At 37.6% G+C, this 8,076-nt stretch overlaps 1 long non-coding RNA gene across 1 annotated transcript; it reads right to left on the reverse strand.

Moving 5' to 3' along the window:
- Positions 1-250: 250 nt before the first annotated feature.
- On the reverse strand, positions 251-7,782 carry LOC120224170. The gene is made up of 3 exons (XR_005526490.1): positions 7,692-7,782; positions 595-696; positions 251-302 (listed from the first exon to the last, which is right to left on the reverse strand). It is a non-coding gene; the product is annotated as an uncharacterized LOC120224170 (long non-coding RNA).
- Between the last annotated feature and the right edge of the window lie 294 nt (positions 7,783-8,076).

The raw sequence follows: 8,076 nt of genomic DNA on the forward strand, positions 1-8,076 counted from the left end.
CAGTTTGTGTGCACCGCAAAGCCTTCACGACCTATAATTATGATTGCTGTAATTTATAGAAGGTTTTAATAACTGCAAAAAGTAGACTAATGCTTCTCTGCCTTCACTCTCATACCTCACCACACACCATGTAGGTATCACTGTATTCTCCAAGGAGGAAAGTGAATGTTAGAAATTTAAATAATTTGCTCAAAATCTCTCAGTTTCATAATTGACAGTGCTGGTATTTGTGCTCAGATCTCATTTCAAAGTCCATCATTGCCCTCAACTCCTCGAGTCCATCACAGGCAGTCAGCAGGATACTGTAAAAAAGAAAATTACTTTGCTGTGGGAGGCTAGCTGCAGCTCATGTAAAGTGATCTGGTAACGATAGTAATAGTGACAGTAATAATAAATATTAATAACATTTGTGGTAACTATATTCCAGGCTATGTGCTCTACATGACTTTTCTCTTTTAATCTTTAGAACCACAGTGTGTTACAGGCACTACTACTGTCCCATAGTGCTTTCTAGGCTTAATGACCTTTATGTACATTTCAGTATAATCAGTTTGTTTTTTGACTTCATCCCTTCCTTGGCCTCAAGTTCCTCACCTGTAAAATAAAGTGGTGGATGATAGGTGGTTTTCATGCTACTAGCTCCAACATGACTATCTTATGAATTTTGTCCACAATTCCAAATTCTTCCTTTCATTTCTAGATAAGCAGAAGATGAGAGACATTCTTGTTATTTTATGATAAATTTGGATTCAAACAAGTCTCCTGTAAGTTTTTGATTAAGAAAATAAAGCATGCTCATGAAAAAATAAATAGTACAGAATTCTGAAATCTAAAAATCCACTTTCTGTTTTGGTCGTGCTCCCCAACTCATACTCAGGAGAAGTTATTTTTAAGTTTATAGATTCTTTAAAATTCTGTTTAACAAATCCATTTCCAAACTTTCTCTCCCGTAGATATTCAGATTTCCTTATAGCTAAGGTGTGAGTAAAACAGAAAAACATTCTGAATAGTGGTATGAACGTGGCTTTTGTGGATGTGAGTTCCCATATTTAAAAGGAAAAAAGCATCAAAACCTTATCAGGTCTAGTCACTGGGAACATGTTGAATTTATCACACACACAAAAACTGGCTTCAGTGTCTTACACAAGTTTATAGGTGCTTTGGGAGTCGTCTGGGAATGGCAGGCAGTGGAAGGACCTTATCAGCCTAGTAGCCCAGCACCACCCAGTGAGTCAGGGGTGAAGGCAGCAGTCATGGTGGCTAAGAGCATAGACCCAGAGCCAGACCATCTGGATCTGAATCACAGTGCTGACACTATTTGTGTTACCTCTTTTTGCCTCAGTTTCCCCATGTGTAACATTGCTTTGAATATTAAGTAAATTAATATTTGTTAAGAATTTCAAACAGTGCCTAGAATATAGTAAGAATTACATAAATAAAACAATACAGAATCCCTTTCTGTAGTCACTCCTGAGAGATTTGTTCACAGTTGTTCCAGAATGTCTAGCGTGCAGTTCGGCAAATTTTAATTGCTCGATTAATATTTTTTTAAATGTTTTATTTATTTCTAGGAGAGAGAGAGAGAGACAGCGTGAGCAGGGGAGGGTCAGAGAGAGAGGGAGTCACAGACTGAAACAGGCTCCAGGCTCTGAGCTGGCAGTCAACACAGAGCTCGACGTGGGGCTCGAACCCACGAACTGAGAGATCATGACCCAAGCGAAAGTCGGACGCTTAACCGACTAAGCCACCCAGGCGCCCCAGCTCGATTAATATTTTTGAATGAATAATGGTTGAATATTTCCAGAGTTAGGGATTGGAACAATACAAGTAAACTCATTTCCTAGTTGGATAGCTCTAGATAATAGAAAATATTTTCCTTTACTAAGTCAAAAGCTGCACCACCTCTTAATTTCTACTGATTATTCCTGGTTCCAAATTCTGCAACAACTTACTGTGACTCCTGCCCATTGAATTGGTGGCATCTCTTCACATATTTTGAAGATCGTCTGCATGTTCTTCCTCAGTAATTATTATATAGTTTCATCTCTGGCTGTGTTATCATGGACAGTGTGCTGTTTGGGCTTCATATGCATACCTAAAGCACTCAGAAGAATTACATGAGTCATGTGTGTGCAAGCAGTTAGCTCAGGACTTGCTACAGATTAGGCCACTTAAGAATTTTAATGGTGTTGGGGTGTGTGGGTAGCTCAGTTACTTAAACCTCTTACTCTTGACTTCAGGGTCATGAGTTCAAGCCCTGCATCAGCAAGGAGTTTGGTTTTGTGTGTGTGTGGGGGGGAGGGGGGTTGTCTTTAAATGTGGCTCAGTTCTTTAAGTTCAACAGACCTTAGATCAGGCCCTGATCATTTTTTACCTTGATGATTGTGTTTACTTCCCTCCCTCCAATCTTTCCTCTATATGGCTACAAGAATTACAATTTCTAAATAGATTTTATCATATTACTGGTCGTCTTAGAAATCTCTGGTGATATCTATGCTTAAAGAAGAAAGTCATTTTTGCTTACCCAGATAATGACTAGCTTTTAAAGCTATCTTCTTGGCCTCATTATCTGACCATTTTTCTTCTTATACTGTATACTCCTAGTCAGACATTTAGGCAGGACCGCCATATAACAGATACTTTCATGTCTTTGGATCTTTGCACATGCGTTTTTTTGTTTTTGTTTTTGTTTTTAACCTAGAATGCCTACTACTCTCTGCTTTGTAATAACCCTTTACCTTACCAAATCCTTCCTACTCTTTTGTATTTGATTTAAATACCTCCCTCCTCTATAAGGAGTCCATCCCTGAGTCCCCCAGACAAAATTTATCATTTTTCTTTTGGGCTTAACACATGTTTATACCTCTTTGAGTATATAAACATTGTATTTTAGCTCTTCATTTATGTGTAATTGTAGTTGCTAATCACATTTTGTTTAGTATCTTATACTTAAGGATGTTTCTACTTCTTTCTATTTGTTCTTCATATTATACAAATCAGAATTCCTATTTTATATATAAAGTTGGAGAGACAAAAGAGTCTCTGAATCTGGTAAACACTTCAATAATGTAGATAACATTTCTTTAGACTTAACCATGTAGGAAGCATTATCCTAAGTGTCTGGCATGTAGTGAATCATTTAATTTCTTACCTAGCCCCCTAAGGCTGCTACTAATGCTGTATTTCATTGATTTTTAAGATGTGTCTTATTCAGTTAGCTGTTGCTGCATAATACAACTCCCCCAAATGTAATGGTCTAAAATAATAAAGACTCTTGCTCATGAACCTGTAGAATTTTTTCACCTGTAGATAGTTTTACAAAAGCTTGTTCATGCATCTGTGTTTAACTAGTGGGTAGGTTGGATGCTGAGTAATTTAGCAAGATCTTGGGTAGAATAAATTGGCATTATTCCACATGATCTCTCAGCTTCCTAGCAAGTTGAGGGGGGTAATTTTCCTAGTAATAGCAGAGTTCCAGGGTCAAGTGGAAGTGTGCAAGGCTTCTTGAGCATCAGTTTGCAAATAGGCACATCATATGTCTGTCATATTGTATTGGCCCAAACAGGTCATAGGGCAAGCAGAGATTCAGGTGTGGGAGAAACAGACTTCTTGATGGGAGCAGCTGCAGAAGATGTGGTTTGAAGGAAGGGAAGAATTCATGCCATATTTACAATCAAACTGCCACATGCCTTTTTTTTCCTCTGCCTTGTAATATCTCTGAAATTGGTCTTATAATCATTGCTGGCTTCAGCCTGGGTTTCCCTCAAATTCTTCCAGAGATAATTTGTGTTTGCTTCTGCCCATCACCTGGAGCATGACTGACCTAAGGCCACTTTCAGTTAAATTCTTTTTTGCGGTTTTCAGACCATACGGCTAGTGTGAATTCAGCCTGTATGGACACGAACTCCTTGTTTATATTGCAGGGAACACATCCCTTCTGTTTGCACTCTATGTCAAAGTGGAGGCATGCAAGTTTTCTGGAACTTTTCTCTGTGTGTCACGTCTCTTTCTTATTTTCCTCACATTGAGGTCCTAACCTTTTGATATGTCCACGTTACCCTGGATCTTCATTTCAGCTCTCTGCTTTGGGTGTTTTTCTTTGGTAGTAGTGTATCAAATTGAGGTGTGTCTTACAATGAAAGACATCTTAGATAAAATATGGTATATCCTTATTATAAAGATGAGGAATTTGAACCACACTGAGTTTAATTAAGTTGCCAAAGGCGTAGCTGTTGAATGGTAGAAGGATTAAAGCCCAGGTACCCTGGTATAACACTCTTCCTACTACCACTGCCACTATTCAATTTCAGAACTGAATATTCAGCTTTAAAAAAATGCATTATAGCTTAGAAATTTCCATATATTGTGCCTTTTATCACTACCTGCCTTGATAATTCTGACAGTAGACAGGGGTTACAGAATTTAGTATGTATGTACATATGTAAAAGATCAAATATTAATAATATGCTTTGTCTTTCAGGCAATACACGCTATTTTATTAGTGACCTAACTTTATGAAGTTAATAATATATGTAGTTCAAGATCTGGAGTAAGTCTTTTAAGAGAGACTTTCCAGCAGTTTCTAAAATAAATATTTCCATGATTATCCTATTATAATTAGCTTTGTCTCCATCCTCACATAATACTGAATCTGCCCAAGACTGTAAGGCTCATCACAACTTTTTGTCTGATCAATGTGTCCATCTACTAAATTATTCACTGTTAAGAATAGAGGCTCTATGATTATTTGACTCATTCAAATTCTTTAATCAAATAATTCACGTACAATAGACAACTAACAAATATTAATGAAAAGATAATGAATGGGGTTTTAACCCCAACAACAAGAACATTTTTATCTAGCTGTGAAAAAGCTATGGTTTAATGTTCAGTTTTTTAATTGCAAGAATTACCGTGTTGCCCTAAGCTGTTGCTTTTTTCATCTAGCTTTACAGTTTAGAAATATTAAACACTTTTTAAAATTTCATACAATTGGAGATACGCTCTGAAATATTTGCCAATAAAGAACCACAAGTTTTTCTCAGGCTGCAAAGCAGCAATGGGACATTAAATATTTAAAAACACCACAAAGTTTTTTCTCTGAGCTGCCAACCTTTTCTAAAGAAATGTATTAAAAGAATTCCCTCCAGTCTCCATAAGATGCCTACATTTCATGAACACAGGTAATACCTTTCCCTCTTTACTGTAAATAAATCTAAAATTTCTTCTTACTGAAACTCCTAAAAGTAAACATATGATGTTTTTCTCATCGAGCTCTACGGAGGTCCCTAAATAGATTTCTACCACCTACAAATAGCCAGGTTTTGGTTAGTGGAAAGTGCCGTATGTTTCTCTGTCTGGCACCTTGGTACGTGGATTTTTAGTTTTCTTCCAGTTGGAGATGTGCAGTGTCAGACTATAATACTAATAAATAAGACAAATAGTTCAGAATCTTTTCAATTTCTTAAGTGGATTTCTGCGCATATTTAACAGAACTGAGGGTTGACATATGGTTATATCCACATTCCATTTTGAGTAAAACAGTGATCTTCTAATAAATAAGCATTTTTCAGTTATATTTTGACACTAAGATTCTCTCTGAAATGCTATATTTTACCAATTTTGGTCTCACTTTTTTTCTTGCTAGCCTTTTATTGTTTTTTTTTTCTTCTTTCTCATCTTTCTTTTTTCTTTTTAACTGCATTATGTTCAAAGAGACTTTGTCTTTCTCAAAGCATGACTAAAATGTTAAATATTTAGCTGTTATTCTTCGTAATTATTCAGTTGCTATCATTCTGTGTTTCTCTTTTAAAGTCAGCTTTTCAGACTGACTTTGTTTGTTGCCTTTAAAGTCTCATTTATTCTCAGCATAATTCCTTGAAAATTATTTCCACTCAACAAATAATTGGTGGATATCATAACAGTAGAAAAGAACAGTAACTAACTTTTTCCTTAGTAGTGTTTTGTTTTTTGTGTGTGTGTGTGTAAAAATTATCCTATTTTATTTATTTATTTTTTTTACAAATAGTTTATTGTCAAATTAGTTTCCACATAACACTCAGTGCTCATCCCCACAAGTGTCCTCATCCATGCCCATCACCCCCTCCCCCCCACATCCATCAGTCCTCAGTTTTTGTCAGCATTCAAGAGCCTCTCATGGTTTGCCTCTCTCCCTTTCCCCCACCATTTCCGCCCTTCTTCTCCCCCTTGTTCCTCCGTCAGGTTCCTCCTAATCCTCCTATACGTGCAAACATATGATATTTGTCCTTCTCTGCCTGACTTATTTCGCTCAGCATAACACCCTCAAGGTCCATCCATGTTGCTAAGCATGGCCAGATTTCATTGTTTCTCATTGCCATGTAGTATTCCATGGTATAGATAAACCACATCTTCTTGATCCATTCATCTGTTGATGGACACTTAGGCTCTTTCCATGTTTTAGCTATTGTGGAGAGTGCTGCTATGAACATCACTCCTTAGTAGTGTTTTAAATGCTTTACTTCAAAATAATACAATTAAGCCAATGAAAATGTACAGTACTTTTTAGCTTTAAGGACTAAATGAAAAAAATCTTAGATAAAACACATTAAAGTAAGAGTAGGTTTGTTGTGTTGATTTGGAATTTACAGAACTATTATAATCTAGAGAGACTCTCTAAGCGTGTTTTGCTTAACCTGTTCAGAAATGGAATGAAATTAAGACTGTGTGATGGTCTCTAAAGATGGCTGACATCAGTTCTTTCCATTTCCACACATATATGCCACTCCTCCACCCAAAGGTAGAGTATAATTCTTCTCCCTGTAATTCTGTGCTGGCCATCTGACTGCTCTGATAAAATGTGGCTTAAGTGGCATTCTAGGTCTTCTGTGTCCAAGCCTTACGTGGACTGGGCGCTTCTTATTTCCTCTTGTTTGGAACCCAGTGGCCATGCTCTGAGGAAGCCTGAGTAGCCATATAGATAGGTTCACATGGAGGAGAACCTGGGCTCTGCCTTTCAGCTCCAACTGCACTCTCAGATGGTGGTCAGCACCAATCACCAATTTCCTGTTGTATGAACAAGGCCTTTTGGACCTCATGGCCGTCTCATATGAAGCACAAAACACACCCAGTCAACACACACACACACACACACACACACACACACACACACACACACAGTTATGGGATTACATAACTGGTGTTAGTATGTGCTTCTGTGTAAGAGGAAAGATTAAGAATAAGTCAGATAATAGAGATGAGATCTGAGGGATCAGGGAAACAGTCCCAGGGAGAGCAAGGGAAGTTCAACATTCTAAACTGTTGAGATTGTCATGGTGAATTGAGGTGCCATTTTACCATGATTCTAAAAGTAATGTCCTTACCATACCCTCAGAACTCATGAGAGAGAAAAACCAGTTTATAATCTAAAAAGGCTGTATTACTTCTAACCAGTCAATACACTAAGAAGCCAGAAACGTGTGGGGAGGGACCCTTCCTAATCTCAGTAGTTTTTGTGCATCTGAAGTTTACCAGGGATGCATCAGGGGTCCAGTCACTTGCATGCCATTCATATTGCTCTCCTGCTTTATCAGAGCATTGATCTTGTCTCCTTTCCTCCTTTAGTATTATTTCTGTTCTGTCTTGTGACCTTTACCCACCCCGTTCCAGACAATGCTCCTGATGGTCTTATTTGGAGAAGAAAGTTTGAGTACCTCAATGTCTGCTGTCTCCAAGACAATCTTGAATTGTACTGACAGTTTTAATGCCAGTATTGCTTAGCATTTTAAGGGTTGTTATGCGAAAATATTGAGTCTCTGTTTTCTTTCTCAATTGCTTTACAGAAGGCAGTCTTACTTTTCTTTGCATTGTGTATTCTGTATCCTAGGCAACCCCTCTTTGCTACTACTCCCCTCCCCCACACCTCACAACCTGTCACAAAAAGACAGCCTCAGATTCTCAATCAGAGGCTGTCTTTTTGTTGATTTTTTTCCCAGAATATTTTCAGTCCCTCAACTTTTCTGATGAAATTAGTCTGCCTATAGAGATTGGAACCCCTTCCCCACCAGCCCCCAAACAAAAAATCTTTTATTTCTGTTA

This window comes from Hyaena hyaena, unplaced genomic scaffold (assembly GCF_003009895.1).
Source record: "Hyaena hyaena isolate Hyena2069 unplaced genomic scaffold, ASM300989v1 scaffold_1118, whole genome shotgun sequence".
Classification (NCBI taxonomy): domain Eukaryota; kingdom Metazoa; phylum Chordata; class Mammalia; order Carnivora; family Hyaenidae; genus Hyaena; species Hyaena hyaena.